Here is a 16,762-nt window from a genome sequence, read left to right on the forward strand (position 1 = left end):
GAATTTTTGTTTTCTTAATGTTGAGATGTAATCCATACTAAAGGCTATTATCTTTGATCTTCATCAGTAAGTGCTTCAAATTCTCTTCACTTTCAGTAAACAAGGTTGTGTCATCTACATAATGCAGATTGTTAATGAGTCTTCCACGAATTCTGATGTCTCATTCTTTTTCATATAATCCAGCCTCTTGGATTATTTTTTCATAGAATGGATAAGTATGGTGAACGGATACAACTCTGAGGCACACCTTTCTTGACTTTGAACCATGCACTATCCCCATGTTATGTTTGAATGGCTGCCTCATGACCTGTGTACAAAGTCCCCATGAACACAATTAAGTGTTTTTGAATTCCCATTCTTTGCATTGTTATCCATAATTTGTTCTGATCCACACAGTCATATGTGTTTGCATAGTCAATAAAACACAGGTGAACATCTTTCTCATATTCTTTGCTTTCATCCAGGATCCATATGACATCAGCAACTATATCCCTTGTTCCATGTCCTCTTCTGAACCCAGCCTGTATTTCTGGCAGTTGCTTGTCCATGTACTGCTGTAACCACTTTTGAAAGATCTTCATCAAAATTTTACTTGTATGTGATACTGATGGTATTGTTCAACAATTTTTGCATTTTATTGGATCACCTTTCTTTGGAATAGGCATAAATATGGATTTCTTCCAGTCAGTTGGCCAGGTAACTGTCTTCCAAATGTGTTGGCATAGATGGGTGAGCACTTCCAGCACGACATCCATTTGTTGAAATGTCTCAGTTGATATTCTGTCAATTCCTGGAGCCTTATTTTTTGCCAATACCTACAGTGCAGCTTGGACCTTTTCCTTCAGTACCATCAGTTCCTGATCATATGCTACCTCCTGACATGGCTGAATGTCAACCAACTCTTTTGGGTATAGTGACTCTGTATTCTTTCCACCTTCTTTTGATGCTTCCTGCATCGTTTAATATTTTCCCCATAAAATCCTTCAATACTGCAACTCAAGGCTTGAATATTTTCTTCAGTTCTTTCAGCTTCAGAAATGCTGAGTGTGTTCCCTTTTGGTTTTTTAACTCCAGGTTTTTACATATGTCATTATAATACTTTACTTGTCTTCTCAAGGCACCCTTTGAAACCTTCTCTTCAGCTCTTTTACTTCATGTTTTCTTCCATTTGCTTTAGCTAGTCAACGTTCAAGAGCAAGATTCAGACCCTCATCTGACATCTATTTTGATCTTTTCTTTCTTTCCTGTCGATTAATGGTTCTTGCTTTCTTCATGTATGAAATCCCTGATGTCATTCCACAACGTGTGTGGTCTTCAGTCATTAGTATTCAATGAATCAAATCTATTCTTGAGATGTTTACTAAATTTAGGTGTGATACAGTCAAGGTTTCACTTTGGTTCCCATGGACTTGCTGTAATTTTCTTCAGCTTCAGCTTGAACTGGTGTATGAGCAATTGATGATCTGTTCCACAGTTGGCCTATGGTCCTGTTATGACTGATGATATTGAGTTTTTCATCATCTCTTTCCACATGGGTAGTCAGTTTGATTCCTCCATATTCCGTCAAGCAAGGTACATGTCTATAGTCCCCGTTTATGTTGTTGAAAAAAATTATTTGCACTGAAGAAGTCATTGATCTTGCAAAATTTTATCATGCGATCTTCAGCATTGTTTCTATCATAAAGGCCGTATTTTCCAACTACTATATCTTCTTTGTTTCCAACTTTCACATTCCGATCACCAGTAATTATCAATGCTTCCTGATTACACATTTGATCAATTTCAAACTGCAGAAGTTGGTAAAAATCTTCATTTTCTTCGTCTTTGGCCTTAGGAGTTGGTGTGTAAATGTGAAATATAATTGTATTAACTGGTCTTTCTTTTAGGTGTATGGATATTATCATATCACTGGCAGCGTTGTACTTCAAGATCTTGAAATGTTCTTTTTGACAATTAATGCAACAATATTCCTCTTCAATTTGTTATTTCTGGCATAGTAGTCCATGCGATTATCCAATTCAAAATGGCCAATACCAGCCCATTTCAGCTCACAAATGCCTAGGATATCAATGTTTATGCCTTTCATTTCTTTTTTGACAATTTCAAATTTTTCTAGATTTATACTTTGTATATTCTACATTCTTATTACTAGTGAATGTTTGCAGCTGTTTCTTCTCATTTAGAGTTGTCACATCAGCAAATGAAGGTCCCAAAAGCTTGACTCCAACCACATCATTAAGGTCGATTCTACATGGAGGAAGCAGCTCTTCCCCAAGTGTCTTTTGAGAATCTTCCAAACCAAGTGGCTCATCTTCTGGCACTATATTGCACAATGTTCCACTGCTTTTCATAAAGTTTGCACTGTCTAGTTATTTTCAGCAGTAGACCATCAGGTCCTTCTTCCTAGTCTGTCTTAGTCTAGAAGCTCAGCTGAAACCTCTCTGCCATGTGTGACCCTGCTGGCATTTGGCATATCTTCCAGCATTACAGCAACCTACAAGCCCCCACACTATGACAATCTAACAGACATATGGGGGATACCATAAAACTATAAAACCATATAACCCATTAAAGAAGATTCTAGAACATCCATGAAGAGGTTCCAAGTATGTCCTCACATGTAAAAGAAATTAAAATCTGTTTATAAAATATTACCCCATTTTAGTAAAATGATGAAAGATAAACCCATGAAAAACAAACCCTCTGACACTGAGCGAATTTTGACTCATAGTGACACTGCAGGACACAGTAGAACTGCCCCAAGAGTTTCTAAGGCTGTAATATATATGGAAGCAGACTGCCACATCTTTTTCCTGTGGAGCTGCTGCTGGGTTGTACCACTATCCTGTGGGATAGCAGCCTAATGTTTAACCACTGCACCATCAGGTCTCTCTATAATAAAAGTTGACACCCCAAATTTCCATTCAAGTATTCTCATGTGATGTCAGTAGTGGGTGTATATGAATACATATATGAGCACTATTTGGGTGGGTGTATATTAGAAGGGATTATTGCCTTCCTTACAGTGAATTTCCAAGGATTTCTGCTTTATTTTTTTATATTATTCTGTATAGACTGAATTTACTACAATGAGAAGGTAATTGATATATCACAGGAAGCAATATTCATTCTGAAAATAACATAAGAAAAAACAAAGAAAATATTTCAATTTCTTCACTTTCTTTTGCTACTAAATGCCTTAAGAATCTAGCATCTAGCAGAGAAAACTTCACTATCAGCCAGGGTATTTGCTTTGTGACACAGAAGTGCGTGTGTATGGATGTGTATGTGTATATATGTGTGCGTGTGTGTATCTGTGTGTAGTGTGGGTGTGTTAATCACCGAAAAAGAACCAAAATACATAATATCTATGGTTATTCTTTGAAAAATAACTAAAAGGCATATAACAATAGAACCAGAGATGGATAAATTTGAGATTAAAAGAATGAATATAGTTAAAAATAAATGATTATGAGTGAGCTTGAATGATGAAAAATAGACAATCTTTAAAGCAAAAAAATATCAACAAATATTGAATTAATAAAGGATTTATCAGTATTTGGCAAATAAAAAGACAATAATATAAATTGAAAATTTATAAATTGAAAATTTAAATAAAGTATTTATTTATAAAAAAAATTTATACTAACTAATATGATTTTTTTTAATATGATTTGTCAGTACTTGAGAATTTGAGAAGATAAAAACTTTAAAAATAATTTTATGATTTTCAGAGATCATGTAAGTGGTATACTTAGGAACTGGGCATATACCTCTTTTCTATACCAAAAAAATTATAAAATATTGTTCATGCACTGTCTGACAAAGAGATTTTCAATAAATTCCAAAAACAACGAAGTGAAAATAAATTAGCAAAAGTTTAAATACTTAAAAAAACACAAAATGTTGGAAAATAAGCATTTAATAAATCTTAAATAAAAGAATATAAGTATATTCTAACCAGTGACAATACAATTGCTATGTTAAATTTTTAGAGATCTTGCCATATAAATCTAATGAAGAAAATAGGAAGCTTTGAATATTGCCAAATAATCGATCATAATTTCCCATCCATAAAAATTTATTATTAAACTTGTAAGAAAATGAACACAGTTGCATTGTTTCCTCCATTTTGATTATTAGAAAGTACTCACCAGAACCCACATAAAGCTTTTATTTAAAGGCAAAAGATAACGTGCAGTGAGAAAAAAAAAAAAAAAGAAAAGAAAGCATTGGAGGTCTGAGACATATTCAGCAAAGAGAACTCCCTAGGGTCCTTTCTTTGCATACACAAAGCTGCACTCTGGCTTGAGACTGTAAAATCTGTATATGGAATCTTTGTTTCTCTTGATGCTAAGAGAGCAACTCAAGTTGGGATTGGGGTTAGGACTTCTCTTGGTCATGCCATCAAGTGAAGTTTGTCAAACCCGTTAGCAAAGTTGAAAAACGTCAGTAAAGAAACCCCAGGGTATTTCAGACCTTAAACAACATAACCTGAAGCCCATTTGAAGCCTCCACCAGGGCTTCCCCCAGCTCCTCTGAGGTTTTCTCCTCCCCCCGCCCCTTCTGTTAGCTCAGAGTCCACCAAGCTGTGGTCTCTAACCTCGGTTTGGTTCGACCACACTGCAGTTTGAATTTGGCACCAGAACCCTGCACATGCCCTAACCAGAATCTTTGTACACTTGCAGGACCTAAAGAACTGTGTCCTCAACCTGACCCCGAACCTGAGCATCACAGGAGGGCAAGATATTCTCTGGCACACTGCAGCACGGGAGCCCTATTTCAGAAGAAATGTCCCAAAATGTGGACTTCCTTTGCAACATGACTCAGCACTTGGATTTCCAAATCTGAGCGTGGGAGGGCTCGGGGTTTGGGATTTAAGGAGCCTATCCCTGCCTCCTGGGGACTCTAGGACATTAAAATCCCAGCTCCCCTGAGGTGGGGCGCTTGTGGTCTTTAGGATGCTAGGCCCCATATTGCTCCTTGTTTGCACAAACAATAAATTCCCACTTTTTGCTTCACTTGCAAATGGTGGCATCCATCTTATTTCAGTTGGGCAGGATAAGAACCTGCTTTCAGTTACATATTGGCCTTATCTTAGCCAAGAGTGAAAAAACAAGGCACCCAGAGGTAAAGATAGAATTTTTCCAATACAGGTGTATATCAACTCTATTTTCACATTGGTAATTACTATATTCAATAACCTGTTAAGCCACTGCATTAATTTTCTAATGCTGTATGACAAACAGCCAATACACTTTGTGGCTTAAAACAGCATAAATTTACTATCTCAGAGCTCTGTAGGTCAGAAGTCTCGTTAAGTCATGAATGGTTTCTCTGCTTACAGTCTCAAAAGCTGAAATCAAGATGTCTGCTGGGCCAATTTCTTGTCTGAGGACTTTTGGGGAGACTATCTGATTCCATGCTCCTTGAGGTTGTTGGCAGAATCTAAGACAGGGAGCAAAGGCCCTGAGATCAGAGGGTGCCTGTTTGAAAAATAGCAAAGAGACTGGTGTGGTTAGAGGAGAAACAAGTAAAAGAGAAATAGACTATATTATAAGGGAGGTAATAGGGGGTTGAGTGTGGAACCTAGAGACTTAGTAAGGCAAGGAACAGAGGGGCCCCTAAATCTGCAAATAAAGTAACAAGAAATGGGCCAGGGCACAGAAACGAAGCCATTCCCCAGAACAATGGGGCAGGGTATCTAAAAAATAGCCCACAAACTTCTTTAAAGTCGCCTTTCAGAAGCAGCTGGAGAAAACCAGGCCCAGGAACATGCACAGAACATCCACCTGTGACAGCTATGTGACCTTCCACCAGGGGCAGTGAGGGGCTACAGCCCCAGCCAGGAGACTGCGCAGGCACGACACCCCATAATAAGACCTGCTATGAATCTCAGAGGCCTCCAAGACAGGAGCCATCTTGGAAAGCTGTTGCACGCACATCTTAGTTAACATATCCCCACCTGTGCCTGTGAATAAACAATGAATCTTTTCCCATCCAAGAACCTTTAAAAACTCAGGCCTCTCTTTTGTTCTGTGAGATGAAAGTAAGCATTGCTCTAGGCCTTCCTCGTCTCCACTTGCAAGCCTCTTCAATAAAGCTTTGCTCATGTGGAAAACTACGTGCCTTACCTGCTCATTCTTGACCAGTGACAGACAAGAACCTTATTCTGGTAACAAATCCACTTTCTTGTAGCTGTAAGACTGAGATCCTACTTCCTTGAGAGATGTCAGAGGTTACTATCAACTCCTAAAATCCATCCTCAATCCATGCCATGTGAACCCTTCCATGTTTCTCACCTTGAATCTCTGATTTCCTCTATCTTTGAACTATGGACCCAGATTTAAAGGGATCATGTGATTAGGTCTGTACCACCTGGATGACTTCCCTAATTTAAAGTCAACTGATTTGAGACCATAATTACATCTGTAAAATTTCTTCATGCCACATCTGGATTAATGTTTGAATAACAGTGAGAAGGGCTGTGTACACTATGCAGCAGAAATCTTGGACACTATCTTAGAATTTTACCTACCACAGTTATAAAATAAAACTGAAAATTAGGGAACAGTGATAAAAAACATGAAAACAAAAATTGAATAAAATAATAAAAAATGGAATCATCAAATGTTGGTGGAGCAGTTATTTGAAAACAAAGCTAAGTAACCAATGACAAGTTGTACTGAGAGGGGACAAAGCAAACATGGTCATTACTAGGAAAAAGAGAGAAAATACGGCCCCAGGGATTGAGACGGTTTGTTTAAACTGTAAGGAAGTAGTTTGCCTGTAACTGCTAAATCAATAAATTACGAAATAAAATGCATAGCATTCCGAGAAAATATCAATTCCACAAATACATAAACATGTACATAGATACATACATATCTAATTCTAGGAGAAACCCTCAACAATTTTTAAACATGACCAAAAAGTTTTGCATTGCTCAATATTTTGAAATCAAAGTATTTGAATTCAAGAAAACACTACTTGATGTTCACGAGTCAGGTGCAATTTCAGAGGCACAATATGATTTGTCGCAATAATAAATCAATGCAAAATAGTGAAGGTGATTTGAAAAAAAATTCTTACTTTCATATAAAAAATAGTAAACCCTAAAAGAAATTGATCACATTCTCAAAATAATATAAAGCACTGACCTCCTATGCTATTTTCCTTGTCATTTCACAATAAAGTGATATGCTTAAGTCTGTGTTTTTAAAGGTTTGTTTTTTATTTGCCATTTCAGTTTTATATAAAACACATCTCCTTATGCTGTCTGTAAATGTGTTGGAAGCAAAGTGGGGTAGCGGCAGCTATAATATAACTTCTGAAGATAACGGGATCTAACTAGCTTAATGAATTTGTGAAAACAAGGCTTCTACTTTCATCTAAATGGAGTAACATGACCTGATTTACATCAAGACTGAAATAATTTAAAGTCCAGAAAAAAATGTATGAAACATAGTAATCAAGACTTTAGATATCAACCAAAGAAGGACAATGCTATCTATTGTTTCTAAGAAAATTTTGCCTAACCCCAGGCCACAATGATTTTCTCCTATGCTTTATTCTAGAAATTTTGGAGTTTTAGGCTTTGTATTTAAGTCCTTGGTCCCAATTTGTTAAACTTTATTTTTATAGTGGTATGAGGAATATATCTAAGTTCATTTTTCAATAGAAAAATGGAATTGCTTCAGCACAAATTTTTGAAGTTTATCCTTTCTCTGTTGAATTGCCATTGCAATTTTGTTGAAAATCAATTAACCACATTATGTTGATTTATTTCTGGATTTTATAATCTGTTCCTTTGCAAATTGATGCATACTCTAAGAAAATATGAATTACAATAAAAATGAAGGAAATGTAGGAGGCATATTTCTATAGGCAGTCAAGGATAGAAGAAACAGCCAAATATAAGGAGTTAATCTTAGAAACAAATAGGGAGTAAAAAAAAAAAATGGCTTAAATAACATTTGGTTCCAAATTAGAATATGATACAGGAGTGAGTACAGAAAACTCAGTTGTGTCTATAAATTATTGGTATACTGATTTTAAAAGTTGGTTGGAAATGAGTGTGTATTTTCTAGTTATTTTTTCCCTTTGATATACATTATTCCAGATTTAAAATGCTTATATTTAATGCAGTCTAGATGTATACCTTGAAACCTATGCTGTTTATGACAAAAATAATTAGTTCTCCAGCCAGGGTTTCGTTAGTTTTTCTTTTCTTTTTAAGGCAGATCACAATAAATAAATCATGGGTATGTAATGGTGAAAGAAATCTAGTGTTGCTATAGTCCAAGATCCAAGTAGTGGAATCAAGACAGAAATATTAAAAAAAAGTGGAGGTAAGAAAGAGCCTCAAATACACAACTTTGATGATGAATAGTCTCCAGTGGATAAGTGATATTGCTCTGTCTAGGGCATTCTCGTTCTCTGCCAAGGTCAGATTGGAATGAGGACCTGAATTCCATGGGGGGCGATAGGAAAGTACAGATTTAGCCAGAGTTTCTGGAAAAACAACTTAGAATGGCTGGCAAGTAAAGACATCAAATAAATATTGAGGTGACATCTGAGAAAGGAGATACAACCATTATAATAAGAGGGATATTTTTATTTAAAGAGAACTTGTTGATTTGAAAGCATACATATTCTGAAAGAGATACTAGTTCCAGTTAGGAGGGAATAAAAATTCTTAATAGAGCAAAACTTTATTATAAACCTTTGTATATATACATGTATATTAACTATTGGACATAAACAGTTCTACTGAGGGAAAAAAAAAACAACTGTAGTCAAATCTAGCAGAGTAAGTATAAATTTTTTTTATGTTGGTATGGTTTTTGTGTTGTATTCAATATTTCTTTTAGAACACTATAAAACTCAGAATCACAGTTCAACAAATAACACATAAAAACAATTTAAACTAAAAAATGGACACTCAAAGTCTTCATGTTTGGATTTCCCACTTTCCTAATTAGAAGTAAACTAAAAACAATATTGATATTAAAACACTTTGTAATCATAAAACCCGATACCAGTACAGCACATTTAATTAATGATAGAAAGAAGTCAGGTAAATTGCTGAAAGTTTTATTTGGAGTAAATCATTTCTAATAAGCAAAGCATTAGTTTGCCTTTATTTATACATGCTTCTGTGACTCACTATACAATAAGATGCTTGCTATTTTAAAGAAGAGTCAATCTTTGATTTTTTTTTTCTCAAACATTTTAATTTCCTAGAAATACTTGCCTATTTAGAATGGTAGAATTAAAGAATAATAATATTAATAATACTTTACGAATATGGGAATTTGCATTTTAAAATTATTTTTCCCTCACAGCATGGTTCTTTATATCTTAAAAGAAGTACTAAAAAGTTTTAAGCCAACACTTCAGCTTTTTTAAGAAGTACTGAGAAATTACTGAATTTGAGAGAGAAAGCTGGTGTTGAAGGATTCAGGGGTGATGTCCAGTCTTTCTACTTACAGCTATCATCAGATAGGATAATATCATAACCAACAGATATCAGGCACATAATAAAAAATGGTAGTGACATAATGATGGGATCTCTTGGTCTGGCTCCTTTTTCTGTAATAAGTAGCACTTGAATTCATTTTCTTTATTTATATCTGAATAGATATTTTTTAGAGTCTTATAACATGAAATTATAAGTTTAGTCAGGACTACTTATTGTTCTCTCTCTTTTCAGCATAGAAAATGATTTCTTACAGTACATTAAATTAAACTCAGAATAATAGTTTAAAAATATTATGTGTCCCACATTCTCATCGTTAATATAGGGGAACACAGTTTAATATGGAAAAAAAAAAAAAAAGTCCCTTTGTTGTGGGAAGTTGTCGGGTTGGAGGAAGACAGGCATAAATTCTCCTAAAAGCAATATTAAGTGATCAGTGAGTGACACACAGTTTAGAAGTAAAAGGATAAAGACTGAGATCACACTGAAATGTAATCACTAAGAGATTCATGGGAGTCATCCTATTTGGTGAATAAAATAATTTTAAATTTATTTGCTTTCGATTACTTAATTTTGACTGCATGTAACATGTGTAATATCATATAAATACATAAGATACATAATTGAGACCTATATATAGAAACCACATTTGGTCTCATATCAGTCAATATCTTCTCTGTGTAATTTTATTACATTGCATAAAATGACATTTTATATAGATATGTGGAAGTAGAGAGAAAACTGACTTTATGGTAAACAGAACAACTTGGTAAATATCAGATGCAAAAATAAAGAAAGCATGTTCAAGAGTCAACGTCAAAAGTAATAAGGAGGAAGTGATGATTCGGTTAAGAGAACAATGGATAATTTAAATGCTTAACAATTATTTATTGACTCTTGTCTTAGGGGGCTGTGTCCTGCAGATTCCTAAATCACAACTGTGATCATAATTATTGAATATAATAATGCCATATAATAAACTAAATAAATTTTAGGTAAGCTCTTTATACCTTCTCCTTAATTCTCACAACTCTAAGATAGATATTTAGTCCAATATTTTTTTTTAAATATAAAAAATGACTTCATTTAAATAATGGCTCAGGTCGCCTAAAACAGTTAAGTATTGAAAACGTGATCCAAACCTATGTCTAGAAAAAGAACGTGAGTAGGGAGTTGAAACTCCAGCATGTGTGTGAAGAAGCAACACATATGCAAATTCTTTCAGTCTGCTTCTTCATCTATGAAATAACATGAGAGCAATAACCCTTAATCAAGAAAAATACTTAAGAAATAAATGAGAAAATATTATGGTAATCACTTGACCTACAGTTTCCATTCTCTTTTCCCGGATTCTATCTACAGCTATGATTCTCTTAATTGTTATTAATTCCCTTCTTCCTTCAATTCCTAACTTATCTACCTAGGTCTCCATACCTGTAAAATTCATTGAATCTCTGCATGTCTTATAATTCCCTATCAAAATATGCTTGCTCACATGGTCTCTAGTTAAAATGGATATTCTCTGCTATTGGCCTTTTTAGAAATGATGTAAAAATTATATTTTATAATAGTTTATACTGTCCAATTTTGATTTCCAGGTGCTTCAATTTCAGATGTGTTATTGAAGAGATAAATTTTATGAGAATAACTAATGACAGGTAGCAGGACGTTTAAGGATAAATATACTAGACAGAGTTTCTGAAATAATGTCATAAATGCATGGTAAATGAAATATCTTAAAACATAATCCCTGATCAAATGATGTCTTTTTTATTTTGGTACATGGATGAAACAGGAATACAGATTTAAAACAAAGTACACACACAAAGAGTTAGAGCTATGGTATACAAGGAAGAGAAGGCACACACTGTACTTCAAAAGACTTCATGGAAGAGTTGAGGCATTATGGAAAAATTCAATTGAAAATTTAATGGTGAACAATCCACCAGGAAAAGGTGTGAGATATAAAGGTTTCTGTCTCAGGATTTTGGTTGTTAATGTGATGAGAAAAATATTTTCATTTTGCTATGCCCACAAACAGACAAAAAATGAAAATGCATAAATCAAGAGCCCATCCCTTCTATTCAAATGCAAGCCTAGTATTAAATCTTAATTATGTTGCAATGTCAAGAATTTAGCATGCATTCTCTATTGAATCTCAGTTGTGCTGTTTGACCTGGAATTCCTGCTGGAATTTTCATGGGGATTAGAAATTGTATATGCTACTTCTACACACCTCTGTAGTCTGCGGAATTGCAAAACAGGTCAAACAAGATAATTAATTTCACTATTTTCACAGATGGAACACCAAGAAAACCTACTGGAAGTAAATCACACTTCGGTGACAGAATTTTTTCTTTTGGGATTCTCTGATATTCCTAATCTCCAAATGTTACTTTTTGGGATATTTTTTCTGGCTTATGTGATTATCTTGATGCGAAATGGCATCATTATTCTCCTAACCAGGGTTGACAAGGCTCTTCAGACATCCATGTATTTTTTTCTCAGTAATTTTTCCTTCTTGGAAATCTGTTACGTGTCTATCACTATTCCTAAAATGCTCATGAACCTTTGGACTCAGAATAGAAATATTTCTTTGTTTGAATGTGCTACACAAATGTGTTTTTTCCTTATACTTGGAGGGACAGAGTGTTTGCTCCTGGCAGTAATGGCCTACGATCGCTATGTGGCCATTTGTAACCCTCTGCACTATCCCCTAGTCATGAATCGCAGGGTCTGTATCCAGTTAGTGACTGGCTCCTGGACCACTGGAATCCCAGTTCAGATAGGGCAGACGTGTCAGATTTTCTCTCTGCCATTTTGTGGATCTAACCGAATCAACCACTTCTTCTGTGATAACCCCCCAATATTCAAGCTGGCCTGCAGGGACACTTTTTTGAATGAGATGTCGGTCTACATAAATGTTGTGTTGTTTATCACAGTTCCATTTCTGTTGATAGTTGGCTACGGCAAAATCATCTCCACCATCCTGAAGCTGCCATCAGCCACAAGTAGAGCCAGAGCCTTCTCCACCTGCTCATCTCATCTTATGGTTGTGGCTTTATTCGTTGGATCAGGAATCATTACGTATTTTCAACCCAAATCCAAACACTCTTCTGGAAGAGACAGATTTTACATGCTGAAATCACCTCTTTAAGGTTTCTTATAAAAAACAAATAATGAAAATATAAACTCCATAGAACAATACTGTAGTGGTTGGTGGATGCGGTAACAAATTTTTCAAATGTTTAAACCACTTAAAATTGTAAACCCAGACTTGAAACAAGAATTAGATGAGATTGGAAGTATATCAAGCAGCAATCTACTGCATCCTATGATGGTATTTGATTATATACATATATAAAAAAAAAAAAAATTTTTTTATACATATATATAATATACATAATCTATAACAAAAGGTTGGAAGTTCAAATCCACCAGCCACTCCCATGGAAACCCTATGGGGCAATTCTACTCTGTCCTGTGGGGTAGCTAGAAGCCTGAATCGATTCAATGGCCATGGGTTTGGTTTTGGTTTTATGCTTTATATTGTTAATTATAAATGATAATTGATTATGTGTGTATGTATGTGCACATATGTGTATATACTTATATATACATGCCCTGATCATGCAGTGGTTAAAGCTCTCTGCTGCTGCTAACCAATAAAAGTTGGCTTTTCAAACCCAGCAGCTGCTCCCTGGGAGAAAGATGTGGCAGTCTACTTCTTTAAAAATTTACAGCCTTGGAAATTATGGGACAGTTATGATTTGGACTTGACATCATTGCGCCTGATTTTGGTACATATGTGTGTGTATTTATATATACAGATAAGTATTTTTTGTATATAGTGTTAATATCCTCACATTATTTTATAGATTAAAAAAAAGAGGCTCAAGGTGTTTGCATAATTTTTCCTATTTCACATACATGCAAGGATTTTAACTCACCATTCATGTTCTATTTCTAGACCTGGGCTTGAGTTAATCCTTCATCACTAAAATTTTTCCTTGACTTGGATGATTATTTAATCCTTCAATGTCACTTTTTATATTTGAAAAATAAATATGAAACTTACTGATTTTTTTGTGTGAATTAAGACATTGCAAAGACTTTTTTTTTAAAGAGCACACTTGCTGTTGATTTAGCTTATCATATGACATTGTTATATTCTGTAATTATAATCATAATTATAATTAAGAAATTTCCTTAACGTCTTCCCTTACCTACAGCCTTAGGAACAAAGATACCATGGAAACAATTAGGAAATTAATTAATCATCACCAAACTGATTTCTCACTCAATATTATCTAAATAAGTATTCATTTACACCTTATTTCCACCACTCCTCCTCTATATTGTAGATGGAAGTTCCTCCTGTTTTGAGTGTGGTCTAAGTCAATTGTTGCTGTTGCAGTTGTTCCCTGCCATCTAGTCAGAGCCTGACTCGCGGTGAGCCCATGTGTTACAGAGTAGAACTGTGATCCACAGGGTTTTCTTGGAAGTAATCTTTATGGAGCAGACCACCAGGCCTTTCTTCTGCAGAGCCACTGGGCAGGTTCATTCTGCCAAATTTTCTGTTAGCAGCTGATTGCAAACCGTTTATGTCAATTTCTTTCTTAAATCAATTAAACATTGCACATTCTATGATTTTCGATCTTTTGCATGCTTTACAATCATGGCTGGGTTAGTTCAGAAATGATGCATTATGGTTCACTTTTTTGACACTGGTGGTATCAGCAAAATATATTTTAAAATCTCCCCATTGGACACTATCTCAGTAAGGATGGAGAAGTAGAGGTTTATGTTTAGGGACTCAAGTTTATATTATTGTTTGACTTTAAGTTGTGCTTAATAAAAGAACTACAAACATATAACTTCTTTTACTGTATCCTCACAGCAAGCTCTTTTGACTCAGGAATTATATAAACCACAATTTTCTCCTTCCCCTTAAAAAATGTATTTTATTTCAAGTAATAGAAAAGTTGAGATTTGCATTATGAAAATGTTTTCAGATTCTTAAGGAGGAAAATGTTGAAAATATTAGCTACTGTCTATATATGCATACTCATTTTTTGAATATCAATGTAATATAGTTTAATTAGATGTGTTGGAAATAATACTGAATGTCATGAAAAAGTTCAGTTTACTTCTCCAATTACTCCCATTACAGTGATATAAAAATCAAGATCAACATAATGTACTTTCTGATGACCTTTTCTCTCCACCAAACCTATTCCTCCCATCAGTCTTTTCCACGTGATTAAATGACTTCCATATTTATTCATTTGTTTAAATAAAGCTGTAATTATTATTCTATCACCTCTGATAACGTATCTGTCAGTATCTCCTAAATGTAGCCACTTTTTAAATTTTTTTTTCTCTGAGCCATCATTGTCATTAAGTTGGTTTCTCTAGCAATTATCGCCGAAGGAATCCACTTGTCTCATTTCTTAACCTCCTATGAGCCACAAATCCCAGATTACCTATAAACCCCAAAGCAAACCCACTGCCGTTGAGTCGATTCTGACTCATAGTGAGATTACTTATACAAATTAAAAAGGAAAAGGAAAAATAGTTTATTTCACCCCCCAACTTAGAAATCTCCAATAGGTATATACTACATTTAGAAGAAAAATCTAACTCTTTGCAAAATTTAGCACATGCCAAACTCTCTGGCTTCATCTTTTTTGCATTAAGATATATTGTGGGGGAGGGAGGAGGAGCAAGATAGCAAAGTGAGTGGATGTTCCTATTTACTCCCCCAGCAACTAACCCATTGAACAGTCAATAAAAACAAGCACAGACTGTGATCCCACAATTCTGGACAGCAGCTGAGGTGTTGGAGGGTTGGTGTAGCTCCAGAAGAAGGAGAGAGGAGAAGCAGGAACAGCACAGAACCCAGCAGAACCTACTCATTATCGTCGGCACCACTTACTTACTGCAGCCCTTTTTAGATGAGACAGGGCAACACACCAAACAGGAAATGCAGAAAGGGAGCTAGCCTGAAGAAACTGTAGCCCCAATTTTTAAGATGATACAAATTGGCCATGGAAGTTCATGGGTCATACAATTGGGAGGGGGTGAAGGGAAATAGTGATACTGATAATGATGTTGAATCTCTCTGAAGTCTGATAGGGACGGGCACTAGGAACAGGCAGAACTGCACAGACATCAGGGCAAAGGGAATAGCTCAGAATGACTGGAAAGATAAAGGGGAATGGTTGGCTCCCGGCCCATAGTGGGAAGCCATGGGGGAGCCTGTGCAGGGGTGGCCATGTAGGAAAGACATAGAAAACTCCTCAGCTTCACCACAGGAAAGTTGAGCCCCACCACTTACTTCAGCATCCGTGACCAGCTAAATGCCCCACTCCCACACATGAATATTGACTTCCAGAGATGGAGCATCCAGAACTCCTGAGAAAATACAGAAAAAAAAAAGATAAGAGTGTACTCTAGTGGTTCTCAGCAGAAGATACCAAGCCCACTGACTCTGGGTTGTTTCTGAGACATAGCAACGCTGTGGAGTGGAGTGGAGGTACCCTGTGGGGTTCCCAGGAGTGTGAGCTTTTGTGGAGGCAGGATGCCAAAACTTTCTCCTACAGAATGGCTGATGGGTTGAGTCATCAGTGTTTTGATTGTCAGCTGAACACTTGTCCGCTATGTCACCAGGGCACCCAATCAGAATATTTTAGTACAGTTATAGACAGAACATCTAAAAGGAAGATGATCTACAACACTGAGAACTTAAATAAAACAATTAGCCTACTGAACCTAACACACATATCGAACACTCCACCCAGCATCAGAACAATACACACTCTTCTCCAGGGCACATGGATCATTTTCCTGAATACACTATATGGCAGGGCACAAAACAAGTTTTAGCAAATTTAAAAACATTAAAATCATATGAAGCATCTTCTCTGACTGTAACAGTATGAAGTTAGAAATCAGCAACTGGAAGAATAAGGAAAAAAAATACAAGGGAACTAAATAACACACTACTAAAAATGATTGGTTCACAGAAGAAATCAAAGAGGAAATCACAAAATTTCTAGAATCAAATGAAAATCCAAACAATGTATCAAAACCTTTGAGACACAGCAAAAGCAGTACTCAGAGGGAATTTTATAGCAATAAAGGCCTACATTAAAAAAGAAGAAATATCCGAAATCATTCACTTGAACTGACAGGTTGAACAAATAGAAAAGGAAGGGCAAAAGAAGCCAAAATCTACCAGAAAAAAAGGAAATAATAAAGATCAGGACAGAAATAAAA

The sequence above is a fragment of the Elephas maximus genome, chromosome 7 (genome assembly GCF_024166365.1).
Source record: "Elephas maximus indicus isolate mEleMax1 chromosome 7, mEleMax1 primary haplotype, whole genome shotgun sequence".
NCBI classification, from domain to species: Eukaryota; Metazoa; Chordata; class Mammalia; order Proboscidea; family Elephantidae; genus Elephas; species Elephas maximus.